This window comes from Gymnoscopelus braueri (assembly GCF_963280865.1).
Source record: "Gymnoscopelus braueri genome assembly, chromosome: 13".
NCBI classification, from domain to species: domain Eukaryota; kingdom Metazoa; phylum Chordata; class Actinopteri; order Myctophiformes; family Myctophidae; genus Gymnoscopelus; species Gymnoscopelus braueri.
This window is the reverse complement of record NC_137615.1, coordinates 53837451-53853860: the sequence shown is the minus strand read 5'-3', so window position 1 is coordinate 53853860 and position 16410 is coordinate 53837451. Positions and strand designations below refer to the sequence as shown.

Sequence of the window (16410 nt, the reverse complement as noted above, 5' to 3'; positions counted from 1 at the left end):
CCGTTTTGAACAAAATGCCGCAAATCATGAACGCAGCGTCCGCAGCTACTAGAGATGCGCAGATGGCCTCTCACGTCATCCGAATCCGCATGTACAAATTAATTATCCGCCCCCCAACCGCAATAATTATATTAGCCAATTTAATTATCCGCACCAACCGTTTTTCCCGTATGTCAAAATATTATTATTTTCTGGTATTCCCCGTTAGTTGTGCGATGCGATCCCAAAATGCATTGATCTAGCCTATGGAATGTCGGTGCGTCTTTTTTCTCTTTTTTTTAAACCGGTGCTGCGCTGAACATGAGCGCACGTGCTCTGCTGCGCTGAACATACAGACTCTGTGCGGCATCCAACATACAGGCATCCAACATACATGCGGCATCCAACATACAGAGCGCACTGCTCTGCTGCCAGCGCAGCACCGGTTTGAAAAAAAGAAAAAAGACGCACCGACATTCCATAGGCTAAATCAATGCATTTTGAGATCGCATCGCACAGAGGCTGCTCTACACACTCACACAGACACAAGCACGCAGAGATTTAGCTATTTTATGGATAGATATATTAGATGTCATTAATTTATTTACCGCAATATTTCACCCGCGGTTTATCCGATATTAATTAATAATTATATTTGATTGACCCGAATCCACCCAAACTGCAGTTAACTGCGGCAACCGCGGCTAAAACCGCGATCCGCGCATCTCTAGCAGCTACCCTTTCAACATTGGCCTGTTATAGCAAATCAGCAAATTCCTTTTTATGTCATGTGTGGAGATTACATCTACTGGCAGTGTGAGGTGTTTTTGTGTCAGACTGTAGTATAAGTGTACTGGGTTCAGTCAGTGTTGCCATGTCTGCTTATAAGTGACTTTGGACTTGTTTTTCTCTTGTAAATATTGGCAGTTATGTTTTTTTTTGGGCTTTTTTCTAAAGTGTGGTTGTTTATTTGGGCTTCCTTCCTAATGTTGTGGCTATCAAACATTAACTAGTGGCTCTCAAACACAAGTCTGTGCTTCCCAAGTTTGGGTATTGAGAAGCGGCCAGAGCCTGTGTCCTGTCTGTTTACACTGTATACAGGTAAGTAAAACGGAATATAATGATCAGAATAAAAATTATATAATTGTTAAGCATCTATGTTGTAAAGGGTGGGACTAAGCTAATGTACTGCCTCAAGAGAATATGTTTTGAAGAGTGTTGTGCAATATTGGTTTGTGCTGCCTACTGTCTAGCCAGGTAGACAACGTGTCCCATACTTTCCTGTTAGCATGTTGTCACATGAAGGGACAAACACTAAAGCACAGATGGTGAAACATTATTTTATTTATTTTAGGAGGAATATTATCGATGTAATTGTTGGTGGAATTTGATTCTGACACGTTTTGGTAAATGTGTGTAATGACCAAATGGGAAAATCTGTTTATTTTTGAGAGATCAGGGGAATGTTTGGTTTATATAAAATCAAGGGACATGACAGATGAGCTTTATATTACATAAAGCTATTTTATTATTTGTGTTTTGGTTAAAGTAATGCTTTAACACTCTCATGACTGGGGTTTCACCATCCCATACGCTGCCTGACTTGCAGGTCAAAAAGACCGTTTTTTCCAGCTCTATAGATGGGTTTCCTGTTTGTAAACATGAGAGGATGATGCGCGCGCAGTGGAGGGTTGAGCAGTAGAGGGCGCTATTACCCGCAGCAGCTCTAGTCAAATGTACATTCATAAAAGAAATGGTCTTCACCGGGTTTAATGAAAGTAGATTAAATTATGCAGTTTGTAATATCTTCTTTACTCAATAAAAATGATTTGCCGGAAGTTGGATCTGTTTTTATATAATAGCAGCATTATGCCTATTATGCCTATAATAGCAGCATTATGCCTATCTAAATCCCGAATATAACAACAGAGTGAAGGGCGCTTCCGGTTCGTTCTACCCCACGCATGCGCAGATTGCGCACTCTGCTCTGTGATGACGTCGCGCGGAAACCCATCTATTGGCCACTGTCTCCCCTCTGTGCTCCAGACGAGCCAACACCTTCTCCCCCACACAGTGGGGGTTCCATTGTCTTTTAAATAGCTATTAACATTTCAACTGCACTCTGCTCAGTCAGTGAGCTCCAGTGTTGGGCAAGTTACTTTATTTTAGTAATATATTACTATTACTTATTACTTTCCTTTTAAAGTAATACATTTCGTTACATATTACTGTCTGAGCAACAGTAATATATTACATATTACTTTTTAGTTACTTAAAAAAAAAAGAAGCTAAAATTGAACAAAAAACAGATAGGATTATAAATTATTTTTCACTATTTAAGATATAATATTTCTTAATTATTAATAATTATAGCTTGGCTATTTTCACAAATTTAAATTGTTTTAAAATAATAATGAAAAAAAGAACATACAAGGTTTCCATCCGACATAGCGACAATATATGAGCCATTCTACCGAATTGGTTCAAATTCAGAGTTGGAAATTGTGTGAAATTTTTATTCTATTTTGGAAAGACTTTGAGGGACAGCGAGTGCATTTTCCGGCAGCGGCTGCTGCCGCGGAGCTGCCGGCGGCACCAGCTTTGGGAGTGTGCTGCGTTTGTGTAACGCAGTCCCCACCAATATTATTTACGATTCTGTGCCTATCGGTACATAACTTGGACGGCGCTTAGTCGACTAGCAGACCATCGGCCGGTCGTCACGGGCACTCGCGCCTGGAGGCGCTCGGGCGCGACTCCTTGGCCTCAAGGTCTGCTGAGTCGGCGCGCCTCCGTCATGGTCCAAAACTATACTTTATCGGCGGAAAAAAGAAGTTGACTGCCGCTCCTCCACCGGCAGTTCCGCGGCAGTTCCGCTGCTGCCGCTCCTCCACCGGCAGTTCCGCGGCAGTTCCGCTGCTCCGCCGGCAGCTGCCGCTCCACCGCCGGCAGTCACTGCCGGCAGCTGCCGCTCCTCCACCGGCAGTTCCGCGGCAGTTCCGTGGCAGCAGCCGCTGCCGGAAAATGCACTCGCTCCTTCTGAAGACTTTGACCATATTCACGTTGCACCAGATCTAATATCTTTCCTCTCCCAAAATGTGTCACTACCAAACATGTAGAATTACCTTAGAATAAAGATACTTATATGAATGTATTAATTTATTTTTTCATCCTCCCCTGTACAGACTATTAAAAAAAAAATTATGTAGGTGGTTTCTACAATTAAATACATTAAAATGAATATTCTAACTGATTTTTTAAAATTGAATTCTTAAGATTTATCAAAATTAAATGCTATATTTATTTGTAAAATGTATAAAGTTGATTATATTGATTTCAGAATTAATGATAGTTGAAATTACACATACACCTAACCAATCATTATCATACAATATTGGTTGATAACTCACTATCTTTGATTTTTGACAAAATAACTGGTGTTTCGGTTGTGACTGCACTATTTCGGTAGTGACTGTATTTTATGTTTGTTTATTATGTTTGTTTATTCAGATTTCAGCATGATCACAGATGTTTAAAAAGACAGGTGCCATTAAAAACACTGAATTATTTTGCTGATTACAATATAAAACTTCAAATCTAAAAAATGCAATTGCCTATCTAAAAATCTAGTAACATAAAACAATCTAACATCCACTATAATTTAAAAGTCTGCACATATATGGGATTGGTGATTTCTTGTATCTCTCAGTTCGGCAATGTAGAGTGTCCAGGTCATCTCCATTCCTTGTTTGGCGACCAGAGATCTCCTTCCTGAGGCAGGGTAGCCAGTTTCTGAAGTTGGACTTAAACAGCTTCCTGGCAAAGTCGAGACACAGTTGAGTGCGCCTCTCTGCTAGGGTGCACAATGTGAGGCTGCGGAGAGCCTCTGTGTATCCCGAGTACCTCCGGCCAAGTATGATTTTGCAAGCCCGTTTCTGAACTCTTTCCAGTCTTTTCGTCTGGTCAGCAGTTAAGGAACTGTGCCAGACTGGGACTGCATACTCCAGCACCGGACGCACATGGCCTGTGTAGATCGAAACCAATTCAGGGTCTTGGACCCCAAATTTCTTCAGGCGACATAGGACGAAAAGCTTTCTATTGGCTGAGGTCAACATATAGTCCACCTGGCTGTCCCATTTCAAATCAGCTTGAATGGTGACCCCCAGAACCTTTACTGTGTCACAGACTTCTAGTATGTTTTGGTCAATGGAAAGTGTTGGGAGGGCCGGTTTTTGTCTCATGAAAGTGACATGTACAACTTTGCATTTTCTTGGATTGAGTTTCATTTTGTGCTCGTTTACCCAGATGTCCAAACCATTCAGGGTCTGTTGGAGGGTGCAAGGTACCTTGGGCCTCCACGACTGGGCCATAGTCATATCATCCACATATTTCCAGTGGTTTGGTCCATCCTGGAGGGCACTGTTAATCAGTGCGAGGAAGACTATAGGCCCTAATACGGTCCCCTGTGCAACTCCACATGTGGGATATTCCCAATCAGACAGATGTCCCTGGTAGCGCACTTTTTGCTGCCGGTCAGTCATGAAGCTGCAAATCCATGGAATCAGACCCGGTCTCACTCCTAGATCAAGGAGACACTGCACTGCCACTGTGTGGTCTACGGCATCGAAGGCCTTGGCAAAGTCAGTTGTGATTACTGTGCACACTGAGCCTGAAACATCACTGGTCCTATACACAAAGTCCATTAAACTGACTAGATTGTGTGTTGTGGAACGGTTCTGTCGGCTGCCAAATTGCATGGGGTCTAGATTTGGCGTGATGTCATTCAGAATCCAGTTCCCAGCAAACTGTTCACATATTTTTGAGAGTTGAGCTGTTAATGAGATCGGCCTTAATTCATCTATGTTGCAAGGGGAGGATTTTGGTATAGGGACAACAGTAGCCTCTTTCCATTGTCTAGGAACCACCCCTTCATCAAATGAACTGTTGATGATATCACAAAGAGGAATGCTGATCTCACATGCAAACTCTTTCAAAATATTGGGGGGGATCATATCTGGGCCAGGGGATTTATGACAGTTGATGGAAGACAATCTATTATATACCTCCCATACTGGTATAGTGGGCAAAGGGGGGGATGGAAGGAAGGAAGGTAAAGCTGATCGTTCCAGGAGCTCAAGTGACTGGGACACTGTGATAAACTTAGCATTAATTGCATTGGCAATTGCCACAAAGTCCTGGGGGTTGATTCCAGGGACATCAATTCGGGCCTTTGTTAGGAGTTTTGCTGCACATTGATCTAATATTGTTGTGCCAACCCCTGGAATTGGCTTTTTCCATACCTTCCACCTTAGACTTGTAGAAGTGTTTTTTTGCTGCATATATTTCCTTTTGGACCTTATTTTTGTAGAACTTAGCCAAAGCACATGATTTTCCGGATTTGAAAGCCTTTTGTCTCTGGTAAATAAGGTGCTTGATTTTGGGGGTGATCCATGGTTTGCCTGATGGTATTGTTACGGTAGTGACCATAGTATTTTGTTTACAAGGCTGTGCCATAGTCACTTAACTCTTTTTGCTAAACATTCATTGTTGACATAACACATACACCTAACCAATCATTATCATAAAATATTGGTTGATAACTCACTATCTTTGATTTTTGACAACATAACTGGTGTTTCGGTAGTGACTGTATTGTTACGGTAGTGACCATAGTATTTTGTTTACAAGGCGGTGCCATAGTCACTTAACTCTTTTAGCTAAATATTCACTCATAACAATGTTATGAGTGAATATGTTTGCTTTATGTTAGAAATATAATGAAAAATGATCAATAAAATATAGTAATTCATTATTGAAGCAATAACAATAGGTCTCATCTTCCATATACATTTATTTGGAAGGACAAACAATATTTGCAATTAATATTGAAATTAAGTATTTTGTAACTGAAACACTTGACTAAAACATTTACAAGTCACTTGAGCATGCATCAATATTTTCACAGATTTGGCTTTTCGAACAATGCTTTGGACACTGCTGGGCTTCTTTGGACATGCCTCTGAGTGACTTTCTCAGGTGGATGGATTAAGATGATGACCGTGTCCATGGTGCACAGTACCATATATTGTCCTCCATTCGCAGCTGTAAAAGAAGCGTGGATGGATTGTGGATAGTACAAATAAGTTGATGAATGCTCAGTGTACCTTTGTTAGTGGGCAGCTCTTTTGGAAGGATTGCGCTTATTCTGCATATATGTTCCTCTTCCACATAGATGAGATTGACTTTAAGAGGTAGGAGTGTGTTATAAAGGGCTTTAGCTGTGGGCTTGTCGGACTTGTACCCCTAGCTACTTGTGATTCTGCCGTTAGCTTCATGGTGGCTCCAACTCCATAAGCAGGCCCTTTTCTGTGACCAGCTTCCAGGTACCTAACTCCAATTTACAGCAGTGAATCCCATCTGGAAGGTTCTTTCTTTGATATTGAACGGTCGGCCCATCACTGATGAAGACGTTTTTGGGTGTTTGGATTGTTATTCTTCAGGAACTAAATAATTGGTTGAAGTTGAACACAAATGGCAGGATGGTCATGTTTCATGGAAGGCGATAAGACATAGTGAGTGTACCATATGTCGTGTACACACATTATGTGGTGTACACAGACAACACTTCTAGCCCACATCTCTGTATCACAGCTTTTGTGACACTGATCTCCTCTACTTCTCATAGTAGAGAAGATCGAATGTGCATGCATTCCTTTTTCATAGTCCTCTGTCTTCATGAGCCACAGGTACCACCATGTGACTCCAGTCCCTGATGCACTTGTGGTGTGTTGGAGTGACTTCCTATACATGAGACGTTAGCCTGTGTGTCACAGCGTAGGTCTTCTGCAACTTTGCTCAAGCTCTTCAAGTTAATAACTACTGTCTGATCACCTTCGGTGCTAGGTCGTGTGGAAGCCCAACAAAACTTCTCCATCTCCTTTGTCTGTCTCCCTCTGCCCCAAATTTTGTTTTGGCATTTAGGTGTTTTATCTCTCCCTGCAAAACCACACGATGAAATAGAATGTACATGTTACAATTATGTACATGTTTGAAAAACTTACTTTAATAATGTCTCAAAAGCATGAACATCCAATTTTGTCACTACCGAAACAATGATGTCACTACCGAAACTTGAGCATAATGTTTCGGTAGTGACTGTTTTGGTAGTGACAATTTTAGCTAGTTTTTAGCTTAACTAAACAATGCTAGGCAAGACATGGCTTGCAAACACAGCTTTGAGCAGTTGTACATGGATAAAAAAACACATTTGAAGTAAAACCCAAAAGGAGTTTAATTGCAGAGTATAATTGCAGAAATGATGTGTTCGGTAGTGACAATCCTTAAAAATACACACTGATTGTCAGACTTTGGAAGACATTTACTTCTGACTGAAGTAAACTAGCTACTCACCAGGTGGCCATGATGAACAGGAAGTCTATGTCATTTCTTGGTGAAAAGTGTGGGAGTGTGGCTAAAACCAGGCTCCACCTATGGACTAAAACTCGTTGTGTTTCGGTAGTGACATGAAAACATGGGACAGCTTTTTTTATATAATGTTTTTTAATTTAAAGAAAATCCAAAAAATCAATCTTAATATTTCAACTTCCCTTTAAGATAAATATAAAGAATGTATTTAAAAACAAGATGTAATAAATTGACAAAAATCTTTTAGATATTGTTTTCATGAATTGAAATTTAGGAGTTAGGGGTTGGGACAGCCAACATATAAAGTATATATTTTTATATATTACATTTTGTTCTATCTCAATTAATGTATTGTGATTAAATAGATCATAAGATGATATTAGTACAATTGTAAGGACTGACTACTTAATTGTTTTTTTAAATAGTTTTTTCATTGTGGGACTGCAATTTCAACCAATTCGGTAGAACAGTCCATATAGCCTATATATGGTTCTGTATCAGTATATGAGTCCGTTTTAGCAGATTTCATTCTAATTGGCTAATATGACTGCCTATGAATTTCATGGGCTGGGTAAACCTGGCCTGGCGGAGATATGCCCTGATGTGCGCAGCAGAATAAGAGGTGAAAGCAATGAACTTAAACGACGAGGACTGGCCTGCGCAGCAAAAATGGCTCAAACTATGTCAAACTGTCAAATTCTAGCTGCTGAAATAAACTTTCCATTTACATCATTGTTGACAAACGAACAGAACATGGATGTTGTTTGCAAAAGGATTATTTCTTGTTCATTTGTTTGTGAGGTGAGATCACAGCTTCTCTCTACACCATTCAGTCAATACAATGACTGATGCACTTGGACACATCATCAGTGTTGTTACCTGGAGTCACTGGGTGTTTCGGGTCTTGCAAGTCTCTCGCTAGTTCTACTGAAACTGCAACTCTGTGAAACCCTCTTTGCATGAGTTATTGTAACATGTAAAGTCATGCTTATTATTGTACAAGTGTGCCTTAAATTTTTGACTGTGACACTGTTGTAACATTTATGTGTGTGTTCTCATATTGCAACACTGTCTCAGCCCCAAAATTCATATTGTGACTTATTGACTTGAAGGTGGGGGAAAATAAGGCACATGTTGACTTTTCGGGACTGCCGCACTCCAGGAATGCGGAAGACCGGAGGCACCGCCGAACAAGCTCAGGCGAGCGAGTTGCCGTGCCGAACACTACGAAGTCCGCTTGAGCCAACTCAGCACACAGGGACAGGATCGTAAATCACATATTCCCCAAAAGTCAACATGTGACTTTTTAGCCCCCCTTTCAGGTCACTTGTTTGGTCAAGTATATTTACTCAGGTACTGTACTTAAGTACAATTTTGAGGCACTTTTACTCTAATGGAGTATTTCAAATTTTCAATACTTTTACTTCTACTCCACTATATCTCAGAGGCAAATATTGTACTTTTACTCCACTACAATTATTTGAAAACTTTAGTTAATAGTTACTTTGAATACATCATTACATTATAAAACAAAGAGAGAAGAGAGCATTAAGACTTCAAGACAGCACAAGCTGAGCCCAGATTACAGGACTTTTACAATCTTAGGCTTCGTCCACACGTACACGGGTATTTTCATAAACGCAGATTTATCGTTTTCGTTTTTGTAAACCTCCGCGTCTACACAGCCCCGTTTACAAAAATCTCTCTGTCCACATGAAAACGCATTAAGACGGTAAAAACACAGCTGTCATCGCGATGACAGCCAAATATATCTTATTATTAAAGATTTATCTTTAATAATAAAATACAAACCAATGCGCTGTTGCGCCTGGCCCAGGAATTAAAGTGCTACGTCAATGCTGCGCCATGCCATTCGCTCCAAATGACACACTTCAGTTTTATTCATGGATTACAAAGGAAATAATGAACTGATTGCAATAATATAAAATGCTCTCAAATCAGTAACAGGTAGGTGATACAGATGTGTCCATCAAATATGGTTTTATTGAAAGGCAATCCAAGGTTAGAGCTTGGAATCCAACCTTCGGGGAATGTCTGACGTTGTGTTTTTATCACCGGTGCCAGTAGGCTATTATTATTATTGTTAATAGACAGGCTACTTTGCAACATATATGTTAGAGCAACTTAAGTGCTTGCAGAACATAACAAATTATTATATATTATTATTATTTATTATTATTTGGTCCCTCCGTCCCTGAGTCCCGATGAGACAGACAAATCCACAGCGCCTATATTTATTTTATTAAAATGTCAATAAAAATATGTATTCTCTAAATATTAATATAATAATATTTCCTGAATGAATGAACTTGGTAAAGTGTCTCGTAGGGTTGGGATGACATGTTGCTATAGTCATTAATTACCCCAACCAACATCGAAGCACCCTTGTGCATTAATCCTTCATTAATCCTCCTTTTATTAAATAAAATAAAAGTTTATATCTGTCTTGTAAACTTTCTATCTAATCTCTGAAGTGTCTATGTTACTTCTGTGTATCAATTATGATTTGATTACCACTCAATAAAATGCTATGTTGAAATGTATATGTTGAAATGTAACTTTCGGATCTGCGGCGCGCACATGTGTGTGTGTGTGTGTGTGTGTGTGTGTGTGTGTGTGTGTGTGTGTGTGTGTGTGTGTGTGTGTGTGTGTGTGTGTGTGTGTGTGTGTGTGTGTGTGTGTGTACAAGCTGTGTGACGTGCTGATAGCCTATTTTGTGGCCAAACTAGCAATAGAATACATTTCCAATCTTCCAAAAAAAAAACTATGATCTCATTTTATTTCATAAAAGCTAAATATAAGATATAACACCGGTGATAAAAACAATGTATTGACACAAGGAATTAACAGTCACACTTTTGTGGATTACAGTAAAATTGTAATGACAAATTCCGATCCAAGCCGTCAGACATTCTCCGAAGGTTGGTTTCCAAGCTCTAACCTTGGATTGCCTTTCAATAAAACCATATTTGATGGACACACGTATCACCTACCTGTTACTGATTTGAGAGAATTGTATATTATTGTAATCAGTTAATTATTTCCTATGTAATCCATGAATACAACTGAGGTGTGTCATTTGGAGCGAATGGCATCACGCGGCACAAATTGTCTTCTTTGAATAGACTATCATCTTATATAAACACAATAGACACAAGGAATTGACACTCTCACATCTGCTGATAATAGGAAAATTATAATCACAGACATTCCTGGAGAATTAGAAGATAGAATGTTGTGTGCCAGGCTGTGGCTGTGTATAGAACAGCGCATTGGTTTATATTGTATTGGACCAGTGCGCAACGAATAATGTTAATAATATTATTATAATAATAATAATCCTTGAATAGCAAACATTTCTCCACCACAATAAAGAATATGATGAATGCACATAGGCTATTATGTTGCATAATCCAAGTAAAAATGTCTCTAAAAACATGGCCTGAGTACATTTACTCAAGTACTGTACTTAAGTACAAGTTAAGTAAACTCGTCCTAACTATCTTGTGGCCTCAAATTAGTATTTTGTGGGCTCGAAATACAAATTCATCCGAGGCACGCATTAGTAATTTGAAGCTGTCACAGTCACTCCAGCGCAAGGTGACCAGCTCCCCTTAAAGTTAATTAAACCATAACATGACATGTTGTGGATATTCAGCCAAACTAGTGTGATTGAAAACGTAGGCCTGTATTCTTCATGTCCTCAACTCAAAGTAAACGGTGGATTATTTCTTCAAATAGACCGTCGGCGATCACAGAGGCAGCGAGGTTACGAGGTAACATGGGTGATTCACATCCAGTTGTTTTAGTTTCTATTGGATGTGATTTCTCCATCGCAATGCTTTCCCATCAAACAAAGTAGCCTATAGGTTAAATAGCCTTGCCTACTGTATAGATGTTTTACAGACAAACCATAGATAGACTATCTACTTCAGAACGACGTCAGCATCACCAGCTGGCTCCTGCCCAATGCGCAGCTCTCCACCGGAGCACAAACTGTCCTGCAACTTTTACTACACTCACTATTAAATGGTGATTATTGAATTACAAGAAGATGCACACATTGACAAAAATATGTTGTGGCTCTTTGGATGCAAAAAAATATTCTATTGTTTCTCGACGTCATTGCTGACATCTCGCACCTGGCTGTAACTTTTGGTAAAGCCTTTTCTATCAGAGCGCAAACCTTCCTACCTTATTGATTTTTTATTATAGTCCTACAGGGTTTGCCAGTGGGATTACCATATTCTGTGACGGTCACGGTATAAACTTTCTTTGTCAAGAATGATACCATCACATCGTACTGAATGGATTAGGTTTGTATTTTAATTTAACCCATTTATAGAGCAGTGCGCAATGTGCGCTCTGTGGAGACCTGACTGCTGCTGTTTTGCAAATAAAAAGCCCATAACACCATGCACATTCATGAGGGATAGCCTGCCCTGGTCAGAATGTCACAATCTGAACATTTATGGAGTGAGTGATTAATGAATGCTTAAACATTAATGGATAATGGCTGGTGTTTGGTGGGAGTTACCCATCTCCAATCTCCTGCTGAAGTCCTGTGGTCAAAAACACACAACGTGAAGAAGAGCTCCTGCGCTTATGTCGGTTATATATAACTGTAGGCTACCCAAGTTGAGAGACCGCTCTCTCCATGAAAATATTCCAGCTAAATCCTTTAGATCTGTATGACTGTTATGGCACTTTTTAAATGGGTGAATGATTAAGCATCTAACTTATAACATTGTAAATATGTTAGATTGTTTTTAAATCGCTTGATTTTAATTGCTTGTAGGCCAATAATGTAATTATGTCACTTGGAAATATTTGATAAATGAGTGCCTGTGTCCCACAACCCAGTAGCCTATTAAATGGCGATTTTTTAAAATTATAAAAATGCAGATTTGAATGCACATCACTTGTTGGGGTGCTGGGTTAAAAAGAGGAGCATGAAAAGGTCATTGTATGAAATTTACTGGAGCGACGAGTCTACACGTTTGATTTGATTGTTAATTATGATTGACAGAGTAACATTAATTTTGCAAAATGTTTCTTCGTGCAAACTCAATTTTGTTTATTCATAGGCCTACAGAATATAATTCGTTCCTATACGTAGAACATAGCCTACCATTAATGGAAGACAAGTGTATGCGCGGTCAACATGCAATGGCAGTGAGGAAAGGAATATTAAATAAATGATGTAGGCTATAGGCTAATTATTATATCATATTATATTATATTACAGTACTCTCAACTGCGCATGCTTATAATGTGAAAAACTCCGTTTACGCCGCCCACACGGCGACGCATAAACGCCGTTTTTAGAAATCTACACTGTGGCCGGAGTTTTCAAAAAGATGCGTTTACATGGACCAAAAACGCGTTTGCGTGTGGACGAACCCCCCAAAACGCATATAAAAAGCTACGTTTATGAAAATACCCGTGTACGTGTGGACGAAGCCTTAAACTGTTTGGAAATCTGGCAATATATTTTTTTAGTAATGGTGCATCACACACTACAGGGGGCATCCCGACAATTTTCAAACATGTTTGATATTTTTCTGGATCGCTACTGTCCAAGTGGAACGGCACTTACACGGTGGGAGTCGCTCGCGGCCAAGAGAAAGACAGTCTACAACATTTTCACGAATAAACATTGTTCAACAATTCAACTATTCTCAAACTCCAACAGCAAATAAACACATTATCAAAGGACATTTGAACATAATGAAAATAAGTAAAAACAAATGACAATAGGAGTAAAATTACAAGGTAAAATGACCATAGAGCTTTGGGTGACACGTGCAATGAAGACCTACAGCTCTATTCTGTGCCAGTTTTCCCAGCCGCAACGCTACCCTTAACCTGATAATGGAGCTGCGCCGCCCCAATAGGTTATTCTAGCACCTGCTCTACCCGTCACCATTATGCCGACGCCGTTATTTGCGCGTGGAGGTGTGCCCGTGGGCGTGTTGTTGCTATATCCCCCACATTGCAATTCTACAGACACACATGGGTACGGCTTGGGGACGGGGGATAGTGGATTCTAGAAGCACCCGCTGGTTTATAAAATCACCCGTCAAGTGCACACAGACACTACAATGGCTTTGTGCGTTGGACCATGAGCCGTGTTGCCAGCCTTGGAGAGAAATAAGCAACCGCAGTCCGCAGGTCTATGAAAACAAAAAGAAGCAACTCTAAGGCCACATGAGCACTTCAAACTACTAACTAGAGCTTTCATATCCCCTACATATTTCAGCCCGGCTCGACTAATAATTGACAAATTAGACCCAGCCCAGCCCTTATTTCTCATTAAATCTTGGTAATTCGTTAAGAACAGGAGTCATTCTACCCTAACAGTCTATATTTTATTTAAAAAACAGCTTGGAGCAAATAGGGCTATATAAATATATACACTGCCCCATAACCATTTTAAAAATGATTATGGTTATTCTATGAAATATATGTTTCATAGAATAACCGTAATCATTTTTGCAATGGAGAAATCACATCAAATGTTACCTTCTGGCCGCTGCCTGTGCTTTCATTTGAAGAAATAATCCAACATTTATTTTGAGGTGAAAAAGACATGAAGAAAGTTCTGAAGATCCATTATTTATGTCATGTTATGGTTTAAACTTTAAAGGGAGCTCTCTACTGCTGCGTCATGACAAGACAGTGATTGATTTGACCTAGGCTACTTTAGCGTTGCGCTGCCCTGTTGATTAATTATTTGGCATCAGCTGTGTAGGAATATATAACTATTTTAAATGGCTTTCATATACTCTTGGGGATCTGACTAATATGACAAGTTGCTTATTGTGAACACAATAGCCTACGCTACAAATTAATTAATATGTGAATTTATTTGGATGTAAAAAAAACTTAGACCCGGCTCAGCCGGTGCCGACGGGCCGGGTCGGGTCCCGTTGGGTTTGGGCTAAAATCTTAAGCACTTACATTTTTTATAAGATGATCGGATCATAGTGTGATTTTCATTTTGGCTGCTGTCTCATTAAACCCATGCTGCGGGACGTGCGGGTGAATATTATATTATAGCCTATATTATATATATTAGCCTATATTATTATTATATTCCCCGCGTAAACGCTACGTTCATGACCCCCCAAAATAACCATATTTGAACTGGGGACCCCCCCGTTTTGTTTGACTCGGTTCCACAGATAAATATTGTGAAAATAGCAGATCTACAAGCTCGCCAGGCGTTGGGTGCTCCATTGTGGTCTCGACCCACAGGTTGAGAACCACTGCATTAAAAGCTCCAAGCAAGTTACATGTCTAGTATGTTGTTGACCACGTAATGTAATGTTTTTGGTTTAGTGATAGGCTACTCATTGTATGCTGTCCAAAATAACAGATCTGTAAGCTGTCGACACGACATGACGCAGCGCCGTTGATAGCTTGTATGTCTGTTATTTTGGGTAGGCGACGCACATACGCATCGCAGCAATGTGTCTGGGTTTGAGAGGCTTTGATTGATGTAAACTTAAAGTTTAGCTCTGTTCGGGATTACTGAACAAAGGTGGATGATGAAAGATAACGGGGACAATATGGATGTAAGTTAACTTTAACTGCGTCACTTCAGAGGAAACTATGGAGCAACTTCAGAGATGTTTACACACCCCTGGAATCCATTAGAACGGTGGAAATAGAACGATAACAGCCAACGTGAGTACATAGGCTATAGACCTTTCCTAAAACTGTCCAATTTATTATACCCATGTGCTACTGTTTGTCTGTGTACCACGTAGGAGCGTTGTCGCAACATGATGTAATTAATTATTTGGGAGCAGCCAGTGTGTACCAATAGTATACATATTTTAAATGGCTTTCATATACTATTCCGGATCTGACTAATATGACAAGCTTATTGTGAACACAATAGGCTACAAATTAATATAAAAATGTATTTGGATAAAAAAAAAAAAAAGAAGGAAAACAAGCCCAATGTGGCTTATAATAATCAGACCAGGCAACAGTGCAGACAGGTAGATAGGCTAGCTAGAGCATATATTGGATCGGGATGACGGCTAGCGCAGTCTTCTCTTAAAGGCAATGGCTTCTGGCACGGTGATTGGTTTTATCATTGTAACGCCCAAACCACACCTATGCATAATGTAACGGGTAGCTCAGGTGTTTGGCGGGTGAGGGGGGTGCCATAGAATACCGAATTTTGCGGGGAAACGCCTCTTGCCTAGTCCGAAATCCCTAATTAGTGGTTTGTTCAAATTCCCCCGTGAATAGGGCCCCAAATGACAAACATGATTTAGCTTTGTTCACTGCAGTATAATACATCACATCTGATACAACTATAACATTATTATCTCCGCCAGGCCAAAGGACAGGTACGGAGATTATGTTTTTACAGCTGTGTGCATGCAAAATGAATCGACTAATCAGAGCCAAATTAGTCATGCCATTGGGCCAAGGAATTCACTCCACCCCAAATGTGTCAAATGCCTCATGGTGGTGCTATACCAGCCCCAGTACTTTCTTCTTTTGAACCGTAGGTTGTACAATCAAATGCAAATTTCACAAGATTTCTTGGATTGTGTGGGCCATGCCCATTTTCGCTATATTTTCCACCATTTAGCATGTTCTTCAAAATCCACTCTTTGCTACTAATCTAATGTTAATTCCATGTAGATGGGCCTCTATAGATGAGTCCACAGAGCGGCAATCATATAACTGCAGTGTCAAGCAGCTGCCGCCTCTGCACCGCGACACCGCAGGTACAGGCAGCGCTCTGAGAGATTTGTGTGCACCTCGAAAAGCACTTTCACTTCTGAGCATAGGGGGCACCTAAATGTGAAAAGTTGAACCGCATAGCCAACTCTCCACTGCACCGATATCGGCCCTACTCGGCCGCGGAAGGTGATGGAAAGCGTCTCCTGCCGACAACCTGTTGTAGATAGCGACCGAGCAGGTTCGGTCGTGTCCCGACCGGTAGAGCCGCCGATAGCC

General features: G+C 40.2%; 1 long non-coding RNA gene across 1 annotated transcript; it reads right to left on the bottom strand.

Annotated features, from left to right (window-relative positions):
- Positions 1-500: 500 nt before the first annotated feature.
- Positions 501-15447, bottom strand: LOC308098332. The gene is made up of 3 exons (XR_013934291.1): positions 15325-15447; positions 14881-14931; positions 501-658 (listed from the first exon to the last, which is right to left on the bottom strand). It is a non-coding gene; the product is annotated as an uncharacterized lncRNA (long non-coding RNA).
- Positions 15448-16410: the final 963 nt, after the last annotated feature.